General features: G+C 32.8%; 1 protein-coding gene across 1 annotated transcript in view; it reads right to left on the bottom strand.

The window, feature by feature from the left end:
• LOC126972325 (uncharacterized) overlaps positions 1-12,748 on the bottom strand; it is a 768,748-nt gene that overhangs the window by 549,527 nt on the left and 206,473 nt on the right. The window lies entirely within an intron of this gene.

Here is a 12,748-nt window from a genome sequence, read left to right as displayed (position 1 = left end):
ACTGTTTTTACATTACATTTTCGCGTAAAAGTTACATTTTATTTTAGTTAACTCGACGTTTTAAGAACTTTCCAGATCTTGTTTTATATTTGTACTAGCTGACCCAGCAAACGTTGAAGTTGTATGTATTTTTTAATGCTGACTCATAATCAAACAAATTTAAAAAAAATGTCAAAAAAATTAAACAAAAAAGATTCGTGTGGACCACTCGTAACATTTAAGGGTATGAATAATAGATGTTGGCCGATTCTCAATATGCTCACAAAATTTCATGAGAATCGGTCAAGCCGTTTCGGGAACGAGCATTGTGACACGAGAATTTTATAAATAAGATAAATAAACTATTAACTAAAATAAAAATGTAACTTTTACGCAAAAATCTAATGTAAAAACAGTTACAAATACACGCGTTTTAATCCTTTAAAAGTGTTTTCTTTAAATGTGTAACACTCGCGTTAATCAAAGAAAACACTAGTTAAAAGATGTGTTGTTTAAATTTCAAGAGGCTCTATCTAGACCTAAAATAATTATGAAAGTAAAGTAAAAGTAAAGTAAAGTAAGCATTTATTCATGAAAACACAAAATATATTATATACATAGTAAAATTAAAAATAGGATGTCATGAAAAGGACAACCACTAAGTGCAAGTATTATCCGTATTGCACCGGTCGGATCAGTATTATAGTATCCAATTCCATTCCTTTATATTAATAGTTAAGTATATTATAATTAGGTTCTTTAACACGAAATATCCTAGAGCAGTATCTAACTTAAGAGATATATACTAAATTTTAAAAGGGCTGTACAAAACATTTTATTGAAAATCTTTAAAAGTTTTCTTTTACAAGAATTTAGTTTTCGAAAGGCAACTTTTTCCGATATGTGAAGAACAGCAATTCTGAGGGGTCGACCAGAGTTGAAGAACTTCTATGAGGCTTAACCACACTCAGAATTGCACGTTTTCAATGACATTTCCAGTGATCAGAAAGCAAAGTATCGTATTAATATGTACCTACGGACCAATTTCAGAGGTGAATATTTAAAAACGGGAATAATGTCAATTGAAGAGGTCTTAGGCCTTATTGAAAATAAAATGTGCACATATTATGTCCAAACAGTATAGTCCACATTTACAGATATTCAAACAAAAGCCAGAGATCTGACAAACTGTCAATATCAGCTTTTGTAATAGTTAACAATATTGACAATTATTTTGGCAATTTTAGTAGGAATATCGAAATATCTAAAGTAAAACATTATTCTATATAGTGGCATACGATTAATACGAAAACTGTACTTCGGTATTATTTTACTTATTTAGTATTTACTTAGCTTCGCTAAAATAAAATAGTATTAATTCTTTAGAGCGCACATCACTAGAGTTCCAGTGTTATCGATACAAGCGATACATAAGCCATAGAATATGACGGCTTTATCTCTGGTATCCGCTTAGTATTTATTATAATAGCTATTGTGTAAACAAAGTGAGAAATTTGGAGCTTGCATGAGGAAATAATCAGATATTTATTTATTAGGTTTATTTACAATCACAATAATACACACAAATATAAAAAGTAGAACTTAAAACTAGGAACTAAATGTAGTGATTATTACTTACAAATAAACACAGCATGCACAGAAGTAATTAATTTAAGGTATTATATACAATAACTTACAAATTAAACATTTTTTTAAATGATGAAATGAGTTATACACAGTTACATGAATTTTCAAATTATAACATCATTAAAGATTACCAATGATGCTGCTAATGGTCTTTTGGCTAAGGAATCAGCAAATATGTCAATATCAGCTACGCTATAAGAATTTAAAATTTTACATAATCGAGGGACTGGGGAATTGGTACCTAGGAGCGTTGGACGAAGTGGAGGACAAGATATGTAATTTAATATGTATGTAATATTGGCGGAATTAACACTAAAGAAAACTTAAATCATTTGTATATGTATGTAATGTTTGTGAGTAAATACCGTTGGAGATATAAAAATTTAAGCAGCAAGTGTAAATGAATACATTAATTGAGACACACAAAAAATCATTTCAACAAGTATTAAAAAATATTAAGCATACATAGAGGTAGTTAGGTACCTACCTATGTTATCTTTTCAATGCAATTTTCTTGTTACTAATAGTATATAGAAAACAGTGCCGTCAAGGGACGCCCGAAATAATAATAATATTGACACACTTCCACACAAATTATCTTGCCCCAACTTAGGCATGCCTGTGCTATGGGTTGCAGGCCAACGATATATTTAATACGATACTTAAACCTTCATAAATACATATACATCCATGACTCGGAAACAAACATTCATATTCATCATATAAATGTTTGCACCTACCGGGATTCGAACCCGGAATTCGATAGAAGCGAAACTTTAAATACAATACAAAAATTTGGTATTTCTAAGAAAATTATTTTAGCAAAACAACCCGATCTCTCGTTTTTCGTTTTGCCGACTAACGAGTAGTATTGGACGATTATAATTTTTAACAAACTTCAAAAGTTTTCAATTTGACGGTATTTTTTTTATGTTTGTCACCTCAGAACTTTCGACTGGGTGAACCGATTTCGATGATTCTTTTTGTTTCAAAGCTGGTGCTTTCCGTGTGGGCCACACTGGTCCAGATCTGACAATAGCATCCTTGAGAAAATCATAAAAGTCTTAAATTTGCCTTAAGTATGTGCTCGATAAATTGACGATTAGCTAAATATCACGCCAACCGATTTCGATTATTCTTTTTTTTAATTTGAAAGGATAAACTTCCAGAATAGTTTGATAAGAGTTTGGCGTTTTGGCGTTCGGCACGGCCGTACTATCTTTTTCTCGAAGCAGTTCAGACCATTTTGGACCCACTATTTATTTATTTATTATTATTATACACTATTGATCTTACACTAAGCATTTATAGCTATTCCAATTGTAAACTATTAAATATTATAAATAACTAATAATTATTATACATAACCAATGATATTTAAAAGTATAGATAGGTTACGTAGACAACATTCGGTGTTTGAAAATGATACACTAACGCACACATGAATAATTTAACATTGCAATAGCACACTACATTACAATTACACGTCAAAGAAGGATAGTAAATGCAATTATCGCAAGCGAAAAAAAATAACTCTAATTTGCTAATTGCTTCGTATTTGTATAGAGAAAATACAGTTAATTCATCAGATATGATTTTTTACCGTACACCGTGATTTATGCCTAAATTATGATTCATTCATTAGTTCATGTAGTAAAAGCTATAAAGTAGTAAATCTGCAATGAAATTAGGTAGATAATGTATAATTGATTTTATAAAAAAATAATTTAATATTCATTGTAATATATAGCCACATTGATGATATTAATTATTTATACAGGTCATTTTGGGACATCCTGTATATAAAATAATAAAAAAACATACAGACACCAAAACAAGACCGAAAGGTATCTACAGTAAGGGTAAGTATCTACAGTTTTTACAATTTTACTAACAACTGCTCCCAAAAAGTTTTAATATAACAATTATTATTTTTTGTATCTTATATTATTTATGAATGTCTTTTTGTTGAGGGTTTATTACAATAAGGTAATGGGCGAAGAAGAAAATGATCCATTGATTCTTCTGCAGTTAGCAAGGGATATACTGTAAAAACTCCTACGTAAACAAATAGCACTCACTGTCTACATCCGCTACCTACCCTGCAACTTGTTTTAGTAGTTTGATAGTTCAGCTACCTATATACGCACTTGTTTATTAAAAATTATTACATTCACTGCAACAATGACTTTTTTACATCATTTCCTAAAATATTCTACCTCGATCATCCCGCAACAGACAGCACCAATATTTTGTCATTTCTCTACGTTAAGGACGCGTTCTCAAAACAGAGAGGTATCGAATCGCACTACTACACTGACACCGCTCAAACACATACACGTACTTAAAGTTAATTGCGGGAATCAAACGAATTTGATACTTTAGCAAGTTTGAATTTTATTTTTTTAATACCTATGTTTTTTTGCTAATTGGTTGATGTATTCGTTTAGTAGTTAAATATTAGAATTTTAGATGGCAATTCTGTCGCATAACGTCGTGTGCAGTAAACGCAGTTTTTTTTAAATCCGAGATGGCCGCCGCGAAAAATTATGATTTCAACAATATGGGTATCGTATCCGAAGTTATCGAGGGTGCAGAGAACAATTAGATAGGTCTTTCAACATCAAAATTTGAGATTTTTTAATTAGATTGGTAACGGAATGTGTTTTGTACATATTGTGAGTGAAAAGTCGAAACGTAAATATTTCTATATTTAGGGAATGAAGAATTAATTTAGCATGTGGGATATTGTTAGACAGGCCTTTTATAAGATAATTTAAGTTTATGAATGAATTCTAATTTTGACGATGTAAATGACACCCATGAAGAAAATTTTGTAGATTTCATAGGCGCCATCATGGATTTCGATTTAGGCCCTATATTCGTTATTGTTGACCCCAAAATCCATGAAAATGACACCCATGTAAAGGAGCGGGTAAGTTTCATAGGCTTTTATGACTAACTACTAGATACTACTACCGCTTCGGAAACAAATGGCGCTCTGAGAGAGAAGAAGCGGCGCAAGAAACTCTCCCAGCATTCTTTTTTTGCGCTCTTTTAGTAAAAATATAGAATATTGTACAGTCATTTCTATCGCTATAAAATAATCACAATCTAGTCTCAGGCTGTCCGATCATTTAGATATTCATCAGTGGAGTAATAGGATTTACGACACAGCCATTTATAAAACATTTAAATTTATTTATTTATATGAGTATAGAACATCATTGGGTTTTATAGCTGATTTATTGATGTCTTATGGATATATTTTATTTTGTTTAAAAGGTCAAAGTTATGACTTATCTAGTATTTATTCAAACCTATTGTTATTTTACTTATAAGAAAAAATTTTCCGATTACTTACCAATGTTATGATATTATGATTTAATGTTATGTTATTAATATTTTCCTTAAATTGAGAAGTGTATTAGTTACTAACAGATTTAATTTTATTTTTTGTATATATATACAAAATTTTGTATATATATACAAAAAATAAAATTAATATATATATATATATACTTATATAAATTAATTGCCAATGTTTATGGCAGCAGTAGACTTGGGGGATTATAAATATATAAATATTTAATTCTCAAAGTCTGTGTCTCGGTGTCTAGAGAATACCAGCGTTGAGAAGTAAAATTCCCAACATAATGCTGACTAGACACCATGTTGGTTCTGTAATGTCCATAATATTGTTATTAGTAATAAGATTTCTGCATTTTTGAACCAAATAAAGTATTTAATTATTAATTAATATTATTAAAAACATGAAAATGACACCCATGAAGAGATGTTGGTAAATTTCACAGGCGCCATCTTCGATTTCGATTTTGACCCGATATTCGTTATTATTGACCCCGAAGACCATGAAAATGACACCCATGAATAGAAGTTGGAAAATTTCATCGGCGCCATCTTGGATTTCGATTTTGACCCGATATTCGTTATTGTTGACCCCGAAAACCATGAAAATGACATCCATGAAGAGAAGTTGGTAAATTTCATCGGCGCCATCTTGGATTTCGATTTTGACCCGATATTCGTTATTGTTGACCCCGAAAACCATGAAAATGACACCCATGAAGAGAAGTTGGTAACTTTCATCGGCGCCATCTTGGATTTCGATTTTGACCCGATATTCGTTATTGTTGACCCCGAAAACCATGAAAATGACACCCATGAAGAGAAGTTGGTAAATTTCATCGGCGCCATCTTGGATTTCGATTTTGACCCGATATTCGTTATTGTTGACCCCGAAAACCATGAAAATGACATCCATGAAGAGATGTTGGTAAATTTCATCGGCGCCATCTTGGATTTCGATTTAATATAGACCATTATTAGAGATGAACTTATAAATCACTAATTCTTCAAAAAAATTCAGAAACATAATTTATTGAAAATCTGACTGCTGACACAGGGTCTACCCACGACGGCGGCCGAGCGCGGACTGAGGTTATTTCGATAGATCTTTCTGTGCAATGCGTACGGAGTGACAAAATAAAATAACCCTTAATACCACACTTTAAAGCTCATGCTTATCAGAAATATATATGAATTTTAGACGATTCATTTTTATTTTTTTCTGAGATTATTTATTAGATATTCATTAATTCATTTCCCGTGTTTTTGAAAATATTATATCTGCTTTCCTTACATAATTTTTAAGAGCCAAAATTGTGTAAGTGGTAGCTGAAAACTGATCCTGAATGAAGCCCCATTTCGTCAATTTTGTGTGAAGAGGTAACAGATAATCGTTTTTACGACATAAAATACCAAATTTTCAAAGCAATCATTTCCCGCTAATTGGAGATAAAGAAGTAATCTATTTATGGCAATTTTTAGTTTTGTTAGACTTAGTTTAATTTCATCACTAACTCTACCGAAAAATATCTTATTTTTGTCGGATTCGAAAACGCGTCCTTAATCTATGATCGGCTTGGCAGCGCTCGGCGTTGTCATGGCAACATATTTATTTTGTTAGATAAATAATGAAATAAAATAAAATGTTATAATTCATGATTTCTTAACTGTGGTATGTAATTCTATTCTATTTTCTATGATTTTTTAACTTTCGTAATTAGTGCATCTTCCCATAACACATGTTGTACCTATATCAAATTGTAAGCAATTCTGTCAACAACAAACGCGTGTGTACCGTTTTCGTAACGAGAGAGTGACTACGACCAAAGGACCCAATTGACTCAATTTAGGGAATTGATTTTCGGCGCGCTAGTGACATATCTACCTCTTTTAATACTATAATATCATTGTTCATAACTCATAACTATGGTTCGAAGTGTAACATCTATTAAAGTGTATACAGCATTCACAAAACAAAAACAAACAACACGTTAGTAAAAATAATAAATATTGAAAATGAAATACAAAAAAACATTAAGCTAGTTTATGACATTAGTTTTTTTTAACTTGTTGAGGGAAAATTAGAAACCTGAAAGCAAGCAGACACTGTATAAGCACGGTATATTTAATTTAATTTGAACCAGTAATTTAAGAATAGTCGCTAGTCAAAGTTTCTTAATTTTGTCACTCACTGACTCACTGACAGACCGAGCACGAAAGGTTTAAGGACGCTTTCTCAAAACAGAGAGGTATCGAATCGCACCACTACACTGACACCGCTCAAACACATACGTACTTAAAGTTAATTGCGGGAATCAAATGAATTTGATACTTTAGCAAGTTTGAATTTTGTTTTTTTTAATACCTTTGTATTTTTGATAATTGGTTGATGTATTCGTTTAGTAGTTAAATATTAGAACTTTAGATGGCAATTCTGTCTTATAACGTCGTGGGCAGAAAACGCAGTTTTTTTAAATCCAAGATGGCCGCCGCGAAAAATTATGATTTTCGCAATATTTTGAATAGTAATTAAAGAAATGTTATGTTATACTACTGTTTTATTTCCTCGCAATCGAAATGAAAAGCAGAGTTTATAACTCGTCCACAAAACCATTTTATCCATATATAATTATTTAAAAATGGATTGTTTTGTGCACTCGTTGTAAAATCTACTATTTTTTTACTTATAATCGCATATAAAATGCTCACAGAATACCTTTATTTATTTACAGTGTGTCTGGATAATGCAGCTACTGTACTCAATAAGTTTTGTATTAATTACATTTACTTTTTTGACTTACTCGTGTAAGTCATTGACTATTTGACGTTTGAGTATGTTTGTTGCATTACTTTACATATTATATTGTAATATAAATGATTTGTAAGTCTATGAAAATGTAAATCTTGATATAAAAGAGTGGCAATGAGTTTCTTGCTACTTCTTCTCATTAGCTCAACCCTTTTCGAAGTAGCGGTAGATTCAATAAGAAAAATACTTTTTTGACATTCACAAGTGTCATTTCCGTGAACTACATGAATAAAGTGATTTTGATTTGATTTGATAGGCTTTGTGATAAACCTGTTGTTGGTATTGAGATGTTGTCTATGATAAGCCTCAGTAATACACTACAATGTATCCCAAGCAATTATAGTGGTCTGGAAACCAAAACATAAAACACTGTTTCCAAAGCACTGCTTGGCAGCAAAATAGACGTCCTGTACAAAGTATCCTCCCATAGTTCTAATTATAGAGATATAAGTAATAACAATAACACTATTCATTTTATTTTTGCATCAAATAGCTGGTAATAAAGATGGAGGACATTAAAGACGGTCTAGGTCAATAATAACATCTAATATTTCAATGCCTTTTAGAACTTTCACAATATTTATACAACGCGCTTACGTCGTTGTCGAGGACAAAGTTGATGATATTGATAATCAAATAAATCAACGCTGACGACGCGAATGATTAGAAATTTATTACTACAATATACTCAAACGTATTTCTTTTTATTTTAAAGTTTTTCAGGACTGTTTACAAAACATTAGAGGCAATACTATAATATCATTGGGTTAAAGTATGATATTACCGATTTGTACGGTCTACTGAAAATATTTAATTCGTTTTTTTTTTAATTTAACATATTTATTTAATCAAAATAATTTCCATTATTTTCTATGCATTGCTGCCATTTTATAGGAAGCTCATTTATGCCTTTGCGATGGAACTGTGGTGATCTAGATTCAGTTTGTCAACTGCGTGAAAGCATTTTTACAGCCTCCTGAGAAGAATATATTATCACGTAGAAAATTGTCCAAATCACGAAAAAAGTGGTATTGGAGATTTGGCGAATACGCAGGGCGAGTTACAACAGTTTCTCGTGCTGTATGAGGTCTCACGTTATCATGGAGCAATAATGGTGAAGATCGATTCATGAGTCGTGGCTGTTTCACTGTTAGTTTTGCTATCATGTTCGGAGTTCGGCACAGTAGATGTCTGCCTTTATTGCTTGACCAGATCGGAGAAACCTATAGTGAATAGCAGATTACGACCATGCTGAGACCACCAAACAGTTACCATAACCTTTTCATGAGTAAACTTTCCTGGGACACTGTCGCGGCGTTTGACTTGGGATCAGCCATTGCATTTTCCGCTTACAGTTATTGAAAAGAATCCACCTTTCATCGCATGTCACAGTTCGATCCAATACTCCTTTATTTCTGTATCGATTCAACAAGACAACACAAGTTTCAACACGTGTTTCTTTTTGCAGATCGGTCAAAGCTTGTTGCACCCATTTTTCATATTTTTTCATTTTATTGATTCGACACAAATGAGTCATTATTGTTGGTAAGGTAACATTAAATCATGCCGCTAATTCCGGGATAGTTTTTTTAAATTCATTGTTAGGCACCTGTGTGGGCATCTTCCACGTCGTTCGTTCTTCAAATCAAAGTTTCCATCACAAAAGCATTGAAATAAAAATCAATAGTAAATCATCAAGATTCAGCAGTTCCCTCTAAAAACGCAACATAGATATTTCTGCTGTTTCTGTCACGTTAGTTCCGCGTCGGATCTCGAATTCAAAAACAACTGAAAGTTGTTAATGTAATGCACATTTTTTAAAAGAAGAACGACATAGGTACCATGTGAAAAAAGTTTCACTCAAAAATCTCAATCTATGTCAATTGGAAGTACCTATTACAATAAAACGGCAATTTTATACTTCAACACCTAATCTTCTTAATACATGGGGCACACTAAAAGTTTTGCAATTCTAGCTAATCGGAACTATTTGAATTTGAATGTTTTATTTTTTGAAACGTTGCAACCTTCTTAGTAATAAAAAAAAAACAATTGGCGTGAAATCATTTGTCAATTGTTTTTTATCACACATCAAAGTCATAGTAGACAGTACATATGTCTACTGTGTCAAAGTTCTACGAACGCAACAAAAATGGAATTAACTCGAAAGGATTTTAGAGCGATGATTTTTTATGAGTTTTATATTTCTTTTATTTAAATGTTCTCCCTCTCTGCAAGACTGTGCCGCTCGTCTTCAAAATGCTTTTGGGAGAGAAGCACCTTGCTTGAGCACCGTGAGGCTTTGGTTTGCTGAATTTGAGAGAGGTCGGGTTTCTTGAAATGACGAATTTCTTGAAAGGCGGCCTTCAACTACCGTCAACGAAAATAATGTGGCTACTGTTAAGCGGCTTATTGAAGAAAACCCGTGGAGTACCTATTAGGCAATTCGAGGACTATTGAGGATTGGTATGAGTAAAATTAAGAAAATTTTACACGAAGAAATGAAAGTTCGGAAACTTTGTTGTCGTTGGATCCCTCTGCCCTCATGAACTAACAGCGGAGCAGAAGCAGGCTCGCGTGGAATGGTGCTCACAAATGATAATGACGTACGACAACGGACATTCTAATGCTGTTTATGAAATTGTAACAGGAGACAAAACGCAGATTTATTGTTTTGAACCAGAAAAAAACAGCAATCTTGTGAATGGGTGTTTGAAGATGAGAACAGGCCAACAAAAGTGAGAAACGATGATAAAAAAATATCGTATTGTTTTTCTCAGCTACGGGTCCCATCTGCACAATTCCACTTGTAGATCAAAAGACTGTTATTAACGAGTGATATTCTACCATTTGTTTACCCAGGGTGTTAAAAAAAGTTCGCGAAAGACGACCAAAAAGCCGCGTTTTTCCTACATCGTGACAACGCTTCTTCACACACGGCCAACAAAACTAAGTCATTTTTAGCTTCCGTAAAAGTATAACTCGTCACCTATCCTGCATATAACCCCGATCTAGCACCCTGTGATTTCTGTATTTTTCCCAAAATTAAAGATTTGATGAGAGGTTTCACTTTTACCAATCCCGAAGTGGCAGTGATAGCGTTCAATCAGCACATAGAAATCATTCCTTCAGATATGTGGTCCTCCTGTTTTAAAAAACGATTCGATCGCATGAAAAAATATTTAAAATTTAAAGGAGGGTATTTTGAAAAGCAATATACATAATATATTGGTAATGACATGTTGTTTTTTTAAGTAACCCAAAACTTTTAGTGTAACCTACGTATACAGAGTGTCCCAAAGTTATGGAACATGAAGGGAAAGTACCTTACATATCAAAGATAGGCTATTTTACTGAAAGAAGACTTAATGTTATTTTTAAAAGTTAGTACTTTTGCATTCAATGGTTTTCTAAAAATTACTTGCCTTGTCTGGGAATCGAACCGACTGAAATGTAAAAAAAAAATCACCCCTACATTTATGATGCCAATCGAAAGAATGGCCAAAAACTAATAACTCTTCTTAAGAAACATAGTATTTTAAAAGAAAGGAACAACGTAAAATGAATGTTTTCCTACTTGGATTGGTACGAATGGACCAATTAGATGGCCGGCCAGATCCCCGGACCTTACACCATTAGATTTCTTCTTTTGGGGATACGTGAGCGATATGCTATACAAAAAGCGATACGAGAACGTGGGCGAGTTACAAACAGAATTGTGCCCTATCATATCGAGTATTAAATGATAAGAAAATCAACAGGCAGCGGACTCATTAAAAGATTGGCGATTTGCGTAAGACAAGAGGGATCACATTTTGAGCATTTAATAAATTAATTTACAAAAAAATACCCATTTAATTGACTACTTTATTTTAAAATACTATGTTACTTAAGAAGAGTTATTAGTTTTTGGCCTTTCTTTCGATTGGCATCATAAGAGTAGGGGTGTTCTTTTTTTAAATTTAAGTCGGTTCGATTAGCAGACGAGGCAAGAAATTTTTAGAAAATCTTTGAATGCAGAATTACTAACTTTTAAAAATAACATTAAGTCTTGTTTCAGTAAAATAGCCTATCTTCGATATTTAAGGTACTTTCCCTTCATGTCCCATAACTTTGGGACATCCTGTATATAAATCCAGTGTCCTGATGATTTCCCTAAACTTATAAACGGATTTTAATGTTGTGCAGTTTAGTCCAACGTAAGAGATAGGATAGTTTTTATTTCGATTTGGAACCCATAATTATTTTAATTTCCAATATTTGAAGTAACTACCAGATAGATCAATATTTATATCAACCGGTAGACTATTAAAGTTGTGCGCAGATCTGATCATAAAGCTGTTTCATCTGTAGTTAGAATTCACTAGAGGTTCAAAAAGGCATTGCATTGTTTTAAGGACTTTGCTATGTGGGCAAAGACGTAGCAGAGCTTACATCTGGATAATCAACTGGCTCATTTGCGATTTTCATCAATAACAATATATCTGCAATGCCGCGTTTTTTGGACAACGATAGGAGATGAAAGTAGCTATATAATTTAATTTATGCCCTATTTTGTAGGTGTCTCATTAATCTCTTTTGCAGTTTTTCGATACGTTAACAAGTTGTAGGCTCCTTTGCACAGGATGCCTATTTCTGTCGTGAAGCAGTAGGTAATGTCTAACATTATTGTGTTATCTTATGTCTGTCTGTGCCGCTGAGAATTTTTGGGTTTTTCAAGAATCCTGAGCGGCACTGCACTATAATGGGCAAAGCGTATCGATTACCATAAGCTGACCGTCATTGCTTGCGAAGCGTATTCTAAGTTACTTAATACTTTGTCCGCAAACACTTGGATTATTTATACGTCTAGACAGACTGTGGCAGCTGTGAATATGTCGAAGAAAATAGCGGCACACTGTTAGCGTCTATTTTCAGCGAACGCACGCATACTAAAACAAAGTG

This window comes from Leptidea sinapis, chromosome 26 (assembly GCF_905404315.1).
Source record: "Leptidea sinapis chromosome 26, ilLepSina1.1, whole genome shotgun sequence".
Taxonomy (NCBI): domain Eukaryota; kingdom Metazoa; phylum Arthropoda; class Insecta; order Lepidoptera; family Pieridae; genus Leptidea; species Leptidea sinapis.
This window is presented reverse-complemented; position numbering and strand designations above follow the sequence as displayed.